Source organism: Cervus elaphus, chromosome 1 (genome assembly GCF_910594005.1).
Source record: "Cervus elaphus chromosome 1, mCerEla1.1, whole genome shotgun sequence".
NCBI lineage: Eukaryota > Metazoa > Chordata > Mammalia > Artiodactyla > Cervidae > Cervus > Cervus elaphus.
The window spans coordinates 54,776,805-54,796,189 of NC_057815.1; the positions used below are offsets into that span (position 1 = coordinate 54,776,805).

The window sequence follows — 19,385 nt, forward strand, 5'->3', positions numbered from 1 at the left end:
GGCAAACAATATAGGCTACCATTTACCCTGCTCTTCCTGTGTGCTTGGTTGTGGTTCAGTACCAGATGGCTGCATAAACATCAGCCCATTTAATCCTCCTGTCAGCCGTGTGAGGGTGGCACACACCCCCACCTGGACACTGAGGCTCCCATGTCTCAGAGGCCAGCCCAAAGCATATGGTTAATTCATGGAGCACTGAGTTTACAAGCCAGGTCTACTTGACTTCATTGGCCAGGCTATCTCCCAGGATGTTGTAAGAAAGGTGGGAATTACAGCTCTTCTTCACTTCTGGGTTTTTAACTCCCAGCCAAAGACCTAGTATATGGATTTTAACAAACAGTGATTCTCTGGGGGACTGGGGATGGGGGGATGTGGGCATGTGGGGATGTGGGCATATGGGGAAAGGGAATGGTATCGTCTCCATGTCTCAGCCTCCATGGACCTTCCATGGAGCTCTTGAAGGTGCCCGTGTTTACGTGCACACACACACACACACTCACACACACGCACATACAATGCAACCATCTGAGAGAATGGCCTGCAGTGAGGGTGGGCCTCACTGGAATAAGGATGCTGGTTGTTTCCCAACCATCTCCTAGGACAGCATGTACTTCTTCAGCAAACCTCCCAATCCAAGGACTGGTCCTCAGCCTCTCAGGCCTGGAAACAGAATCTTGTCAGTCCCCAGAGGACCAGGACTCAGGAATACCGACTCAGAGCCACACTCACAGGAGACTGGTATCTAGACCAGTTGTTGGTGTATTCATTTGCAGAGAGAGCTCTGAGTGCCATGTGGCCCAGCATGAGTGGGCCTGTCTAGGCTTCGTGTCCCTGGAGACAGCCAAGTTCCAGCATGTGGTTGCATGAGGGGGGAGTCAGGGCCCGGGCAGGGTGGGGGAAGGAGGAGGGAGGAGGGAAGGGAGGATGGGAGGGGGGAGTGTTGGGAGAAAGGCCAGATGGAGGAGCAGACTCAGCACAGGCCTAGTCCTTCTCCCTCCCCCTGCATATGGCCCTGCCACTTTGCCCCTTCAGCCCCTATGTAGGGGTTCCAGAGGCTGACAGCTCTCCTCCGGAAATCTACCTCTTTACAGGGGTTACAGGCTCCGCACCTGGCTGCCTCTCTGAGAAGTGCTTGCCCTGCTCCACCTGCTCACTGCCCCCGCTGCCTGTACCTGGAGGCCACCCTCATCTGGAAGGGCAAGTGGGCATCACTCAACAATCAGACTCTGCAGGACAGAGAATGGGGTGCTTGCCTTGAGGGTCTTGGCCTGTTTCCCACTTCTGCTCCAGTGCTGGGTGAGCCCAAGCTGCAAGGTTCCCTGACCCCTCCCACCAGAGGAGTGTTTTGCATGCAGAAAGCTCCTTCCTTCCCATTGTTCACCGGCAAAGCATCCAAAATAAGGAGGATTGCAATGAGAAAAAATAAAACTATGGCTTTAAGATTTCCTGGCATAATCAAAGGAAGATTATGCTAAGTGTGGAGAAAAAATCTTTTCATCAAAGAAGCATCTTTAGAATTTTCCACATCATTTAAACCTCTGTGGTGATTTAAAAGTGTATTTATTTAAAAAAAATAAATATGATAATAATAAGACTACCATTCTAAAAACACACAAAACAAGTCTAAGCAAATGCCTGGGAAGCTGCTCAAGATGTCTTTTAATGGGTCCTTTTCATGGGAAGTGTGTAGGTGCCATAATAAAATGATTAGAGGATAGCAGGTCTGTTCAACAAATACACTTTGAGCACCTACTAGATGCCAGGCCCTGTGCCAAGCACTTATTAATACAATATAGAGATAATGAAGACCTGGCCCCTGGCCTCAGGCAGTTCATAGTCTACCGGAGTCACAGCCTGACACCAGCAACTACAGCATGGTGAAGGCACTGGCGCCTTTGACACACACAGGCAGCAATTCCAGAGCTCAGTTTCTAGCTCTGTAAGTCAGCTGGGAATGTCGCCAAAGCCCGCTGGGCCTCGCTTTTCTGACACTGAAAATGAGGAGAGTAATAATGATCTGAAGTATGCAAAGGGCCCAGAACAGTGTCTGCTGCACACAGGATGTGCTGGCCGCTATTGTAGAGGGGACACCCAGTCTAGCTCCCATCCTCTAACCCATCTCCACCAAGGGCAAGGTTTGGGGAAGTCTTGCTGAGCTGTGTTGTCAAGGATTGGGCAGTTGACCAAGTGGAGAAGGCGGAAGGAAGAGGGAATAGCATGGGAGAAGCAGGGGCGTTAAAGGATCTCTGTCACGGGACTTCTTGGTGGTTCAGTGTTGTGAATCTGCCTTCCCATGCAGGGGACCCATGGTTTCTATCCCTGGTCAGGGAAATAAGATTCCACATGCTGTGGGTCAACTAAGCCCATCCACCACAACTACGGAAAGCCCACAGACCACAAGGAGGAGCCCACGCGCCACAGCGAAGACCCAGCACAAACAAAATAAAGAAACTAAAAATTAAAAAATAAAAGATCTCCATCACAGAGATGGTGGGTAATGAGATTTGGAGTGGGGAGTAGTAGATAAGACAGAGGGGGACAAAGGGGTCAGCTCCTAGGAATCTACATGGAGCTTGAATGATTATGTTTGTGTATTGAAAGCTATGGAAGGGTTATAAACAGAAGAACAACGTAATCAGATTTGTAACCCAGAATAGGGCTTTATATGGGAAAAGCCTGGAAGTAGGATCAGCTAAGAGAAATCTGGTGGGATGTTCCTCCTAAAAAAGGATGACACAAACTACGGTAGGATGGATCAAGAGAAGGAATCAAAAGGTTTTGGGATTTCCAGTTTAAGATGGTGGACTGGATACACACATCTTTGTCTGTGTTCCTACCTGAAATTCCACTGAAACACCAGTATATAATTTTTTTTTAATGTATAAACCCCAAAGGTAAAGAGGATAGATAAAGAGTCAATAGCAATAAACTTCTGGAAACCTGAAAGCAAAAGCAGACAACTAGTTGGTCAACAAACAAACCCAAGGGAACTGGATTTTAGCCTGATAGTGAGCAAAACCAAGAACCACTCAATCTGAATCAGAGAAGACTCCATAGGCCCAGGCATTGGCAGCACTGGGATTTCTGCAAATGAGGAAGAGCAAGGCTCAGATGGAAAGCCTGAGTGCATGCCTGTTTATGGAGCAGTTAGGCACCCAACCCCAAACCAGATGACTGTCTCTCCCCACTGGAACATCACCTCCAGCCTCTAGGACAGCATTGTCCATAGAAATAGTGTAAGCCACGTGTAAACTTTAAAATTTTCTAGCGTCCTCATTTTTTTAAAAAGCCACATCAACTTTAATAATGTTGTCTATTTAACCTAATGCATTTCTAAAATATTATCATTAGAAGAGATCTTTGACATTCTTCTTCTCAGCATACAATGTGTATTTTACACTCAAATGCACATCAATTCGAATGTTAAGTTTTCATTGGAATACTTGATCTGTGTTTAGATTTCATAAATCTACAATTTAAAAAGTACAGCCACATACCCAAATTGTCCCAAAAGGTGTAAAAGTTTCCCAGTACCAAACAAAATATGTGTGTTATCAATAAATTAATTTAAATTAGAAAATGTAACCCCTCAGTTACATGAGTCACATTTCAAGCACTAATAGCACCACCTGGCTGGAGGCTACTGTAGTGGACAGAACACATCTAGGATCTCTGGACCAAGGACACCAAGTCCAGTTAATACTAGGACCACCATGCTACAAACAAAGGATTTAAAAGACTGTTTGTCAGTATGCTAGATGTTGAGACTTACAATCTTCTTCTCCAAATGGACTCCAATGATTGCTATTAAGTCAGGCAGGAGACTGGAAGATTCTCCTGCAGGAAATCTGACCAGTCCAGCAGGAAGATCCAAAACCTGTGATATCAAGGAATCCAACTAAACAGTCGAGCAAAATTGCCCTACATTGTGACGCCGGGTTGGTAAGTCCCACTCATGAACAGATAAACACATGCAGACAAACAAGGACTCCCAAATACGTGAGGAATGCCTCTACCCTGAGACAGACTGAAGTACATGGGAGAAAGCAGCTTTAGGAAAGAGTGTTGGAAAAAGAAAACATCTAGATATCTAATGATAACAACCCTAGAGAAGCATGTGAAGATTTTGAAACCGCTAAATTAAAGCAGTAAGTAAAGGAAATGCTCAGTGGCTCAGTCTTGTCCGACTCTACAACCCTTTGGACTGTAGCCCGCCAGGCTCCTCTATCCCTGGGATTTCTCAGGCAAGAATACTGGAGTGGGTTGCCATTTCCTCCTCCAGGGGATCTTCCCAATCCAGGGATCAAACCCGAGTCGCCTGCACCCCCTGCATTGCCGGCAGATTCTTTACCTGCTGAGCCATCTGACGCTGTTGAAAAGTAAGTTTGAGAAAACAAACAACAACAGAAAAGAGCTCTTGGAAATTAGTGGACACCCGTGAGGAGAAGTGATCGCTTCAATACAAGAGCTAGAAGAGAAAACTGAGTAAATCTCTCAGAGATTACAGCATAAAGGTAGGGGATGAAAAATGAGAAAGAGTTGATTCGAAACTTAGAGGATTCATTCAGAAGCTCCAGTAGCTGAAAAGTAGAATTCTAGACATAAAGAGGAGAAAGTGATAGGAGAAAACATTTTTAAAAGCTTTTTTCAAGAAAATATCCTGAAGCTGAAGGAAGTAAATTTCACAATAAACAGACCCATCGAGTACCCAGCACAATTGATAAAAATAGTCACTCCAAGGCATAGAAGGGAAATTTCAGAACCCTGGGGCCAAACAAAATACTCCAAAAGTTTTCAGAGAAGGGTTTTAAAAAAAGATTACAATAATGCTTCAAAATATGATTGACATGAAATTTCCCACAGGTAAGTCGGAAATCTAGAAGAAAACTAAGCAATGCCATTAAAATACTGAGGGAAAATAATTTTCAACTCAGAATTCTATACTTATTCAAAATATCAAATAGGTGTAAAAGCAGAATAAACACACTTAAAGACTTACCAAGTTTAAAATGCAATTGCCTCTCATGAACTCTCTCTCAGAAAGTTACTAGAGGATACACTCTACCAAAATGAGGAAGTAAACGAAGAAAGAAGATGACGTGAGATCCAACAGGGGACCTGGTACAAGTGAGAGGCCCAGGGACTCTTAGGACACAGTGAAGAGTGATTGAGTGTGATCTTTGTGCAACAGGCAGAGAGGTCAGCATGCCAGCTTGGAGTTGGTCAGAAACTTCATAAGCAACTTCTTCCAGAAGACATTGATGGAACAGACAAGAAGACAAGAGTACAGTCATTTTGGAAAAGGACCAGGGAACAGCCTTGGGCAAAACAGACCTTGAGAGCCTAAGAACAAAGGCCCTGTGGCCTGAGTCCCAGAGATGAAAAGCCAGGCTCATAGGAATAAAAGATTCACCTTACCTCTGTTATACTAGTAAACCTAGCTCAGCTCAACTTTAAATTTTAACTTTATCTGTTTCTGTGCTTTCTTGCAGAAAATTCTCATGCATTTCTTGCCCCTCATAGAAGCACTCCCAATTCCTGATAGCCACCATGGAGCCTCCTGCTGCTGATCAAAGAAGTTCAGTGACTTCTGGAAACTCTCAGTGACCATGAGACGAACCCTCCCTTTTGTTTTGCAACTCACGTCTTCTACTCAGCGAGCTGGCACTTTTTTTTTTTCCACCTTCTCCCTCGCTGCTGCTGCTGCTAAGTTGCTTCAGTCTTGTCTGACTCTGTGTGATCCTATGGGCGGCAGCCTGCCAGGCTCTTCTGTCCATGTGATTCTCTAGGCAAGATTACTAGAGTGGGTTGCCATGCCCTCCTCCAGGGGATCTTCCCAACCCAGGGATCAAACCCAGGTCTTCTGCATTGCAGGCAGATTCTTTACCGCTGAGCTACCAGGGAAGCCCTACCTTCTCCTTTATGCACAAGCAATCTCTTTTATTTTTTTTTTTTGTATTAGTAATTAAAACTTTATTTGCAGAACAATCATGGTTTTATTTCAGTGACAGAGCACACAGCAAATAGTATTGATTATAGACTAATACATAAAGTGTCAGTACCCAGATATAAAGCATCTCCTTGGCATATTGTGGAAACTGGCCATGAATCACTTCCCATGAATATCAAAGATTAAGTACACATTTACACATAAAAGTACATGCTCACTTGGCAGTTTTCAAATACAATTAGCAATGATTCTCCTGTTGAATTTGGAACGTATGATATGTTAGCATTCACTTGAAAAAAATCCACTACTAATTTTCCTATATTGCTTTTTGAAATATGTATCAAAGCATAACATATAAATTATATATGCACATATATATGCACATATAAATTATTTTAAAAATGTATGTGTGTTTATATATTGTATCCGGCTTTGAAGTGAGGGATTGATGTGTGAATTATTTTAATTCTACCATCTCTACCATTATGAATACCTATATACCCTTTCCCTTTCCTATACCCCATTCCTTTCTATGTCTGAGCATAGAGGAAATAAGTGGAATGCATCCCTTGGAAATTCTGTGTTCATGGTTTTTTTTTTTTTTTTTTTTTTTTTTTAAGATCAAGCATTAACCTTTTATTCTCATAATTTTTTTTTCTTATTTTCCATAAAAATGAGAAAGGCCAATTTTGTTTACTCTGTCGTGCGGACCTCTTTAAGGAGTCACCAGATCTATTAAGGGACCTCTTAGATTTGTGACCCATAGAAATCTCCTCTTAGTCACAAGATACAAATACACAAACCACATATTGACATGAGTTTTCCCATGTACAGCTGTCTTCAGTTGCTTTATTATTGCCCCTCTGCAACAAAACGGTGATGGTGGGTGCTGGAGTGACATCAGGAACGCCAGAAGGAGGAAGTCAAGAAGCCCTTGGGGACAGGAATCTCCCTGTGCTGCAGACATTTCTCCAAGAACTGCTTGAGGCGTATGAAGGAACCCATCTGCCCTGAGCTTGTGATGGCTTGTGTTCATGTTTTATAGAAGAAATAATAGGAAGAAAAGAAAGTCTGGGTTTTACATCATTTCTTATATGAAACCAATATTTTATGGTAGAAATTACATCAATATAATAAAAGAAACATCTTTTCAAGGAAAATATATGAATACTAATGCAGTCTGTCTGAGAGAAATTTAAATAAAATCAAATGCATTAAAAACAGTCAATTTAGAATATCTAAAAGACTTTAAAAGTATATCATTTTTTCTCTCCTGAGATATGTATTTTACATAATTCTCTATATTATTTCCGAAATGTGGTACCTCTTATAGTTGAAGAACATAAGCTTAATGAGAGTAAAGATTTATTCACCCTGTTTCCTTAGTACCTAACTTAATGTTTGCCAGTATGAGACTGTAAGTATTTATTGAATGAATGTGAATCTAAGTTAAAGACAGTTATCAGCTGTACAAATAATGAGTGTCATAAGCAATCTCTTTTAATAAGAAGCTCTGCTTGCCTAAGCAACTTGTGGAAGTGATACTCATTTCTATGGTATTGCTGTTCAAGAATCTGGAAAGCGCCCAGTAACAGAACCACCTTAAATATCTGAATATACTGAGAGGAGATGTAGACCTCTGGGAGAGTGCTTAGGGGTTGAGTTAGTGATGAGTACAAAGAAAAGAATGGGAAAAAATTTAATGGAAGATAATTATAAATTTCACAGAGATCAAAAAAGTTGTACAAGAAAGGACAAGTAATAACTAAGCTGCAAATAAAAATTACCTAGTCATAATCTTGATTAAACTGAAATTATCATGTGAATATAAAGGGAGGATGGGGGAGTTGCAGAAATATGTGGTGTGTACATGAGGAGATAAGGGTGGGGGAAAAAAAACTAATTTCTTCTCATAGAGGAAGCAACAGATGAAACTAAACTGAACTACCAGGGAGTAGCAGCAAGAATAGAAATTTACGTGGTTTAGTCACTAAATCATGTCCGACTCTTGCGACCCCATTGACTATAGCCCACCAGGCTTCTCTGTCCAAGGGATTCTCCAGGCAAGAATACTGGAGTGGGCTGCCATTTCCTTCTCCAGGGGATCTTCACGACCCAGGAATTGAACCTGGGTCTCCTGGATTACAGGCACATTCTTTATCAATTGAGCTACTTCAGAGCTGGAGGTAAATACCAAAATAACCACAAAAGGAGAGGTGACTGGACACAGTGGAGTGACCTGAGGTGGGGACAACAGTACTTTTTAAGGGACTCGTATAATTACCTGAATCTTTAAACTATGGTCATTTTGAATGTTAATAAAAATTAAAACTTTAAACAAGAAAACTAGACACCAAGATTGACAGAGTTCCCTAATTGCAAGGAGGAAAAAGGAAGCAGAGAGTATTAGTCAGCTTGCACTGCCATAAAAAATACTATAGACTGGGTGTTTTAACCAACAGGAATTTAATGTTGGCAGCTCTGGAGACTGAAAGCTTCAAATCAAGATCCCTGAGGGTCAGTTCCTGGGGAAGGCTCTCTTCCTGGCTTGCAGATGGCCAGCTTCTCACTGTGTCTTCACATGTCCTCTTCTTATAAGGCCACGGTCCTACCTGATTAGGGTCCCACTCTTATGCCTTCATTTAACCTTAATTACATCCTAAAGATCCCACTTCCAGACCCAGACATACTGGGGGTTAGCTTTCAACACCTGAATTTATAGGGGAGCACAATTCAGTCCATAGCAAGGAGTCAGCATTGACTGTGTTCTGTTTGAATAATGAATGGATGGGATGTCACAACACAGATATAAAGCATAGGTGGAGGAAGGGGACAGATGGTCAGTCAGTTGGTAATGACAAGTTCCAGCGCAGGCAAAGTCCAAAGAGCTGAGAGGAACCATCCTGTTGATGATTGTACATAAAAGCCCAGAGCTCAAGGTTCAGGTCAGAGCTGGAGACAGTAGTTCATTACAGATAGTAGTTAAAACCACAGATTTTCTGGAAATGGGGTGGGGTTAAGAGGAAATAAAAGGCAAACTCAGACCCCTAAAGACCACCAACACTTAGGTCAGTGGATCTCATGAAGAGGAGACCCTAAGGAAACTGAGGATGTGATCAACAGTCAAACAAGCCAGAGAGATCCAAGTAGATAAGGTTTGAAAACTGTGTACTTAGTTTGATGGCAAGGACATTGGTAGGTCACCCAGAGCAGATTGCATGGGGTGATGGGGACAGAAGCCACGCTACCCTAAGTTGAGGAGCAAACAGGAAATGAGTGGATGGGGCATGAGAAAATAGTAGAGCACTTTTTCCAGTTTTTGGCTGGGGAGGAAAAGAGAGAGTTAGGGTGAAGGGATGACTTCAAACACAGTGGTCATCTGCTTAAGGAGGGAAAGCCAAGAGACAGAGAGGATATGGAAGAAACAAGTGGTAACCAAAAGAGTAGGGCTCTGGTGTATATGAGAGGAGAAGGGGCACAAAGCCATGGTGATGGATAAGTCTTAGGAGGAGCATGTCTCTTTAGGAATGGGAGAGAGTAGGACAGAAGGAGAAAGAGGATAAAAGATAAAATATGGAGGCTGGGTCACTCCCACAGTTCAATTTCTCTTGAGCCCTTCTCCCAGTAGTTGCTGAGTGGAATACCTGGTCACCCCCCATGTTGTTTTGTTCTCTGGCCACATCCATCCTTTCCCTGTCTCACTTCTTTGTGCTCCAGCCGTCTTGCCCATTTCCTTTCCTGGACCCACTTGCCTGGCATTAACATGGTATTTGCTGAAGGACTTCCCTGATGGTCCATTGGTTAAGACTCTGCACTTCCAAAGGAGGGGGCACAGGTTCAGTCCTTGATCAGGGAACTAAGATCCCATATGCCACAAGGAGTGGACATAAAACAAAGATAAATACATAGATAGTGTTTGCTGATCTTCCGCTTTCACCAAAGCCAGCCTCACAGCACAGGACCAGCAAGAAGATAACTGAGGGTAGCTGGAACTGAGGTGCCCAGGTCCCAGCACCCAGTGCCCAGCTAATGAGCCCTCTGGGGGCACTGAGAAATCCAGCTGGAAGCATAGGTGGGTCAGTTGTCCTTCAGAGAGTTGCCGCCCTGGCAGGTGAGGATGATACCATCGCTTTCCTCAACACTGGCCTCGCAGACTGAGGAGATGGAAGAGGGCGGGGCAGGTCAGCCCACCAAGACATGAGTCTTTCATCAGATCTCTGGTAATTTCCAACCCTTTCAAATGAAATACAAAATATTCTCAGATTCACAAGGCTGTGCTTTTGGTATTCACTGATTGAGAAAACACAATTCAAAAAGCTTCTCTGCATCTACTATCATCTTTAAGTATTTTTTTTCACAAGAGCATCTACAGATTTGCAATATACGTGGATATATAAGTTCAAGACATAGATAGCTGTCTATAAGCAATCCTTGTCGAGTATATAGATTTGTGGAACTCTGCAATAAACCTACATTTTCCCAGCCACCACGGTCCAAGTTCCACTTGTTGAATAAGATTGATCCTAATTATGTTGGAGCTTGAATGGGAGGTGGAGTGTTGGGGTGGGGGGTGGGGGTGGGGCGGGAAATACTCGGCCATGGCAGAGGAGTTCTTGCATAAGGTCAAACCAGATATCAGCAAGATCAGGAAATGGAGATCTTCCCAGAGTCAAGATTCTCTGGGAAGACAAGAGCTCTAAGTCGTCATCATCTCCTGTGTGGAGTCTGCCACCCATGCCTGCAGGCACCAAAGAGTAATATCTAAATGAGTGTGTGACTCTCCACATCTAAATGAAGGTGTAGAGATCACTAGAGTGAAAAACTGCTTAAATTAGTAACTGCGTCTGTTATTATTTGCATCAAAGCTCTCTCCTCAAGTCTTATGATAAGTATCATTGTCCCTCCATCCCCACCCACTCAATTTTGCAGTCCATTATGTGCCAGGCTAGATGCTACATACACCATGTATGCCCTCTTATTTCATCTTGAAAACACCTTCATGGAGTAGGTATTATTATCCTCATTTTACAGATGTGGAAACATCTATAAAGGATCAGAGGTTGGTTGGTTCTGCTCAAGATCACACCGTCAATAACTGATGATGTATGGTACAGATTCTCTTTCACTACAGTGTGTTGCCTTCTTTCCCTCTGACTACAGAAACTGTGTTGAGAGATGGCATAGAAGTAGAGGTGGTAGTCATTTTTTAAGCTTTCAGGCAGAAGGAACTCCTCCTAATGGCATTTCCATAATTAGAATGTGTTTTTTTCTGATAGGTTTAATTCAGGCAATTGCAATGACATTCAGCTGAAACCTGGCATGCAAGATGTTCATTTCTCTTAAAAGTTCACTTTTAATTGGCCTCAGTTCTTTCCAGCTCTGGAAGAAATACAGAATGTATACTTCTGACGTTTCCAGCATTGAAGGCTGTTTGACATAAGGACTCAATCCCTGGAGTTTATACTGAATTCCCCGGTAGGAGAGGGAGAACTTGATGAAAGGCAGACAAAGAGGAAAGGAGGAAGGGAGAAGAGGAGGGGCTTGGTCAGAGCACACTATTACCAAAACGATTCTAGAATCCGGAGTACATTCTTTAAACTATGTGGAGCAGGAAAATACCTTGCAAAGGAGACGGCACTGCCTCACTCCCCGCAGACCTCTAGGGAAGTGTGGGCTGCAGCCGGGATGCCCCTAATTTAACAGTATGAACAGTCCTTCCTGGGTCTTCTTCCACCATGATAAAGTAGGTACCCTCAAGAGAAGCTGAGCTGTGTTCAGTCAAGTGAGAGAAGAATTAAATAAGACTCTTCTAGAATTCTCAGTGCTCTTATGGGATTAAGGAATAGCCCAAATTCCAAAGAGTTCTAGAATCTGCATTAAATGAAGAGAGAACACCTAGGAGCCAGAGCACTGTGGTGGGGAGAACTTAGAATAAAGTAGAGCCAAAAGATGCAGATTTAAGTCCCAGCTCTGCTCTGCTACTTGCTCTCTATGTATACTCCTTGAATCTCAACTTTTTGGGTCAAAAACATCCCAAGATTATTGTGAGAACTAAATGTAGCACTGCATCTAGCTAAGTTCAAACCACTATTTCTTACTATGGCAAACCAGATATTCTGACAAACCTTCCACTAGGCTAAATAAAGTCTGGAAATAAATTAATTTGGAAGAAGGCAACAAATTCTCAGGGGTCAAAAATAAGGTAAAGGAGGACACCTATGAGAACACTTGAAACCAATGTTCCCTGGAGGGCATTTTGCAAACCCAGATGACGCAGGAGTATACAAGAAACACGAGACAAAGATTACGGCCCATCTAAAGTGGATAGTCTAATAAGAGAACCACTGCCCCCTGAGGAAAGCTAGAAATCAAAGGACTGTGTCCTCAAAGGGCAAAGTAGAAGTAACACCCCCACCTCCTCATCAGAGGGGACAGTAAAAAAAAAAAAATTGACAACCTCAGCTGTTGAATCCTAGGTGGAGAAGACAAAAATTTCTGAGCACTGACTGCAGCTACAAATCTAGGTTATAACTGGGATTTAAAACTCAGAGATAAGAAAGACTTCCTCAGGGATCAATGCAAAGAAATAGAGGAAAACAATAGAATGGGAAAGACTAGAGATCTCTTCAAGAAAATTAGAGATACCAAGGGAACATTTCATGCAAAGATGGGCACAATAAAAAACAGAAATGGTATGGACCTAAAAGAAGCAGAAGATATTAAGAGGTGGCAAGAATACACAGAAGAACTGTACAAAAAAGATCTTCACGACCCAGATAATCACTATGGTGTGATCACTCACCTAGAGACAGACATCCCAGAATGCGAAGTCAAGGGGGCCTTAGGAAGCATGACTACATATGAAGCTAGTGGAGGTGATGGAATTCCAGCTGAGCTATTTCAAATCCTAAAAGATGATGCTATGAAAGTGCTGCACTCAATATGCCAGTAAATTTGGAAAAATCAGCAATGGCCACAGGACTGGAAAAGGTCAGTTTTCATTCCAATCCCAAAGAAAGGCAATGCCAAAGAATGCTCAAACTACTGCACAATTGACTCATCTCACACGTCAGTAAAGTAATTCTCAAAATTCTCCAATGGAGGCTTCAACAATATGTGAACTGTGAACTTCCAGATGTTCAAGCTGGTTTTAGAAAAGGCAGAGGAAGCAGAGATCAAATTGCCAACACCTGCTGCATCATCAAAAAAGCAAGAGAGTTCCAGAGAAACATCTACTTCTGCTTTATTGACTATGTCAAAGCCTTTGACTGTGTAGATCACCATAAACTGTGGAAAATTCTGAAAGAGATGGGAATACAGACCACCTGACCGGCCTCTTGAGAAATCTGTATGCAGGTCAGGAAGCAACAGTTAGAACTGGACATGGAATGACAGACTGTTTGCAAATAGGAAAAGGAATACGTCAAGGCTGTATATTGTCGCCCTGCTTATTTAACTTACATGCAGAGTACATCATGAGACACGCTGGGCTGGATGAAGCACAAGCTGGAAACAAGATTGCTGGGAAAAATATCAATAACCTCAGATATGCAAATGACACCACCCTTATGGCAGAAAGTAAAGAAGAACTAAAGAGCCTCTTGATGAAAGTGAAAGAGGAGAGTGAAAAAGTTGGCTTAAAGCTCAACATTCAGAAAACTAAGATCATGGCATCTGGTCCCATCACTTCACGGCAAATAGATGGGGAAACAGTATCAGACTTTATTTTGGGGGGCTCCAAAATCACTGCAGGTGGTGACTGCAGCCATGAAATTAAAAGACGCTTGCCCCTTGGAAGAAAAGCTGTGACCAACCTAGACAGCATATTAAAAAGCAGAGACATTACTTTGCCAACAAAGGTCCATCTAGTCAAGGCTATGGTTTTACCAGTGGTCATGTAAGGATGTGAGTGTTGGACTATAAAGAAAGCGAGCGCCGAAGAATTGATGCTTTCGAACTGTGGTGTTGGAGAAGACTCTTGAGAGTCCCTTGGACTTCAAGGAGATCTAACCAGTCCATCCTAAAGGAAATCAGTCCTGAATATTCATTGGAAAGACTGATGTTAAAGCTGAAACTCCAATACTTTGGCCACTTGATGAGAAGAGCTGACTCATTTGAAAAGACCCTGATACTGGGAAAGATTGAAGGCAGGAGGAGAAGAGGATGACAGGGGATGAGATGGTTGGATGGCATCACCAACTCAATGGACATGAGTTTGGGTAAACCCTGAGAGTTGTTGATGGGCAGGGAAACCTGGCTTGCTGCAGTCCATGGAGTCACAACGAGTCGGACACAACTGAGTGAGTGAACTGAACTGAACTGAACTAGACATAGTGAATCTGCAGAATGTCAAAAGCAAAGGAAAAGTCTTTAAAATAACCAGTAAGAAAAAGACAAAGAAAAAAATTGACAGATGACTTCTTTTTTTTCCCTCCAGACGGCTTCTTAATGAAAGCCAAACAACAGTGCGATGCTTTCTCAGGTATTGAGAAAAATATCAGTCGTACACCCAGCAAAATTTTTATCAAGAATGGAGGTGAAGCTTTGAAACGAAAATTGAGACAGGTGTGATCAGAAGACCTTCACTGTGCCAGTTATCAATTTCATGTTTCTCAGCTCGAAACTCACCCTCCTGTTCTGCAGAAGTGGAGCTGGGCTTTTAAATATTTTTGTTTTGCTGGCTGATATCATGTTAAGCTTTTTCAATAGAGAGCACTGGAGAGACACTGCAAGGGAGTTTGTCTTCCTGGTTCCAGTTCTTAAACCTCTCACGTATGTGTAATAATATATATGAGAATAGTAAGTTAAAAACATAGGGTCAGCAGACACAGGAAACAGCCTATATTAGTATATTCTCCTTGTTACTTATTATCCAATTCCTTCTTACTCCAGTCCCCATTATAGTTCATTGCTTATATTAAACTTTCCTTGCTCAAATTACTGTGTGGTTTCTCTCTCCTGATTGGACACCAGATTAATATCCTCACTAAAGGGCATGCTTAATTCAAAAGAAGAGTGATCACAGGTAGAAGGTCTGAGATGCAATAATGATAACCCAAGAAAGTGGTAACTATGGGTCAATCTGAAACATATTCATTTCCTTCTTCTTCTTCAGCTTGGTACTTCAACAGCAAATATCTTAAGAACATTTCCTTTTGGTCCTCCCCACCTAGAAAAGTCAGAATGATGGCTTGATGAAAGCATGAGCTTTGGAGTCAGATCAGGGTACAAATAATGCTCTGCCACTTGACAGCTTTGTGACCTCAGAAAAACTTCTTATCTCTTCAAACCTGTTTCTTTATCTGAAAACTGAGATATTAATGACTAACTTACCCATGTGCCACACGACTTAACTGAGATAACCCATAGGAAAATGCCTGGAACATAGCAGCTTCTTCATTTTGAAAAGACACTTTCTCCGGGAATCTCTGAACTGTTCTCCCAGTCATAGAGCTTTCTTTCCTCCAGAGAGCCTCGATGCTTCTCCTGAAAGGAATTCTCCATCATTCTTTCCTAATGGGCTTATTTCATTAGTTGATGTCTGTTCATGACTCAGAAGAAGAAAAGTACTGAGCCAGCACTTTCTACACCCTGGTTCTCTTCCCTACCTAATGGACTTCTAAATTGTTGAATCTGAGCTTTGGGTATCTAGCCCTTGTGCTGTAATCAGACCTGGGAGAGACAAAACTGTCCTGAGCCAAGGATGGAGTGGCAAGGCAGGGTAAATGCTTACACATTCTCTAAGGATGTTTGCTGTCCTGTGAGTTTTGAGTCAGCCCATCTTTGCTGGCTCTGACTGAACCATGGTATTATGTAAACTACAGGGCTGGTGGGGAAGAGAGAAGTTTGACATCAAGGTTCTTCTCCACAGTTTGGGAATCCGCCAGCTCTGCTCACCCACCATGTGTCTGAGGGTAGCTGGTCTGAGTGGACGCCAGCTGTCCCCTGTACTATTCAGTCATTCAGCCACTTAGCCACCACTCTGTCAGTGACACAAACAACGTTCTGTGTGCAAAGCCCAGAGTGAGATCCAGCATCGAATCAATTGAAATTTACACAAGGCCCCTATTCCCTGGCACTCATCCAAAAAAGAGGAGGGGGAACTCACAGTTTCACAATCTTAGCATTAGAAAGGCCTCAGAAGCTGTCTAGTGACTCCTCCTTCCCAGCCCAGGACTTTCAGCATTTGAGGGAATGTTTCCAAGGATGAGGAGTCCACATTCTCCACGGCAGGGTCTCCTGTGAGAGAAGAGTTGAGCATTGGAAAGCTTCTCTGTGCTTGCAGCAGGATATTTCTTTCCATGAATAAGAGAACATATGATGCCAAACCCCAAAACAGCAGGGCCAGTGTCTGAACTACAAATACATGGGGTGATTGGAATGTCCCAGGACCAGGAGTCAGGGGACAGTCTTCAGTGATCGCTTCATAGCAGAAGTCACTACCTACCTACTCACTTGAGCTGGGACCTCCCACTGGAGTCTTCTGAGTCAGAGTCTCTCCTCAGACAAGGGAACTTCCACTTATAGAAGATGGACTAAACATACTTTGCCCTATCTCTCTTGTTAAGTACAACTAAAAGCCCTTGATACTACCCTCAAAAACAAACCTAAGAAAGATCTAAAAGATGGAGAAATGGAGGCAGATCAGCTAGAGATCATGGAACCAAGGAATGAGTTGGTAAGGACATACCTGGGTTTTATTTTTCCCTCCTATATCCTATTATAGAAGTGGAGCTAAAGAAACCAGCAGTCTGAAAATTCCATGAGCTGCAGGCCAAAAAGTCCCAACAGACGTCTCCTCTCTCAAGAAAAGAATCAGAAAAGGAGAAGCCTAGTAAGACAGCAAGGTTTTACCCAGTAATTACTCTACTTCTGCAAACACTACATAAAACATCTATGGCCTCATCCCCATCTATGCCAGCAAAGGTTGAGAGAAGAGCCCAGACTTCCACACTTGTGAGGCTATGATGAGCCACTCTAACAACCCGTCAGGTGCTGTCATGAAGGACAAGTCGGAAGCTGAGACTTGCATCCCTGCAGCAGTAATGAAGGCAACCATGGCCCTCCTGCAGTATTAGAGGGACCACATGGGGATGCTGGACCTTCATCCCCACCCAGCAGTAATGAGGCATCTTTCCACTCCTCACTGCAGTGGTGTTGCAGAGGCTGAGTGGACAGTCAGGACTTTCCCAGCAGTAATGGGGCCACCCCAATGGTGTCAGCAGAGGCTGAGCGAGGAATCTGCCCTGCTGCTTCTGCCTGGCAGTAATGAAGCAGCCACCCTCCTCCTTTTGTCAGAGCTGTGTCAGAGAAAACTGATCAAAACAAGAGGCTTGAATATGACCCAGGGTCTCATAACATAATATGAAAATGTCCAGGTTTCAAACAAATATTTCTTATCATTCCAAAAACCAGAAAAAATCTCACACTGGATGAAAAATTCAATCAAAAGTTGCCAACCCCAAAATGAAAGAAATGTTAGAATTTATTGACAAAGATCTTAAAGTAGCTTTAAAAAAAAGTACTTTCATGAACAATGACAAACATGCTTGAAAGCAATGAAAAAACTGGAAAGCCTCAGCAAAGAAATAGATACTACACTTGATCTTAGCCAAAAGGCCGAGAAGCGATGAGCAAAGAAATAGAAAGTTTCAGCAAAGACATAAAAAATATAAAAGAAAACCAAAGTAAAAATACAAAAACCAAAATAAAAGGCTCTGTGGATAGGCTCAACAGCAAAATGAAGGGAAAGGAGTAAAAAAAAAAATCAGTGAACTGGAAGGTGGAACAACAGAAATTATTCAGTCTGAACAATAGGGAGAAAATAGACTGGAAAAAAAAAAAGAAACAAAGCCTCAGGGGCCTCATGACAAAATATCTAATATTCATGTCATTGGAGTCCTAGAGGGAGAAGAAAAAGGGCAGGCATGGAAAAGAATTCAGAGCTGAAAAGTCTTTAAATTTGGCAAAATAGATAAACCTACAGGTTCAAGAAACTAAGCGAGTGGACTTCCCTGGTGGTCCAGTGGTTAAAACTCTGCACCCAGTGCAAGGAGCTTGGGTTTGATCCCCTAGGGTCAGGGAACTAGATTGAGAAGGAAATGGACAACCCACCCCAGTATTCTTGCCTGGAGAATGCCATGGACAGAGGAGCCCGGTGGACTACAGTCCATGCAGTCGCAAAGAATAGGACACTAGTGAGCACACAACACGCATGCATGTATGCAACCAACTTTTATAGCCTTAAGACAGAGAAAATTCCTAGGGTGGCATTAGGTAATTGGTTAGGATGCTATAGGGTGGGTAATAGCATAGGTATTTTACCTAATATGGGGTTAGGAAACTGGCCAGTTTAGATCCAGAGGCTCATGGCAACAGTTGTTATGGGGCTCAATCTGTTCCAGAAACTTCTCTTCTGTGACCTTGGTACAGGGCTCTACGCCTGTGACCTTGGTGTAAGGCTCTATACCTGTGACTTTGACCTCAGTATAGAGCTCCACAATGATCGTATCGATCAATGCAGGCAAACATTAGACAAAATTCAGCACCCATAATTTACAGGAAAAAAAAAAAACAACTCAGGAAAATAGAAACAGGGGAACTTTCTCAACTCTATAAAGAGCATCTACAAAAAACCTACTGCTAAAACTATGTTTAATGGTTAAAAAAAAACAAAAAACAAAAAACTGCCTTCTCCTAAGATCAAGAACAAGTCAAGAATGTTCATTTCCCTCTACTCTTATTGAACATAAGAACGTGAAAGGCACTGCTGGAAGTTCTGACTAATATACTAAGACAAGGAAAGAAAAGATAAGGAATACAGATCAGAAAGAAAGAAAACTGCCTCTATTTGCAAATGACATGATTGTCTACATAGATAACCCCAAGGCATCTACAAAATAATTACTAGAACTGATAAATGAATTTAGCAAGGTCACAGGATATAAGATGAACACACAAAAATCTTTGTACTTCTCTGGACTAGCAATGAACACAGAAATTTTAAATACTATTTTAAGTCACTACAGAAATGAAATATTTAGGTGTAAATCTAACAAAACTGCCACAAGCTTTATATGCTGAAAACTATACAATTCTGAGCAAAGAAACCAAAGAGGAATTAAATAAATGGAGAAACATTTATGAAATGGAAGACTCAATATGGCAAAATGTCAATTCTCTTCAAATTGATAATACAGATCTGATGCAATTTTGCTATTCACAGCTATTTGTAAGGCCTCATCAGACAACCATTTTTCCTTTTTGCATTTCTTTTCCTTGGGGATGGTCTTGATCCCTGCCTCCTGTACAATGTCATGAACCTCTGTCCATAGCTCTTCAGGCACTCTGTCTTGATGATCTAATCCTTTGAATCTACTTGTCACTTCCACTGTATAATCATAAGGGATTTTATTTAGGTCATACCTGAATGGTC

General features: G+C 42.4%; 1 pseudogene; it reads right to left on the reverse strand.

Annotated features, from left to right (window-relative positions):
- Positions 1–17,444: 17,444 nt before the first annotated feature.
- Positions 17,445–17,581, reverse strand: LOC122703825 (annotated as a pseudogene).
- Between the last annotated feature and the right edge of the window lie 1,804 nt (positions 17,582–19,385).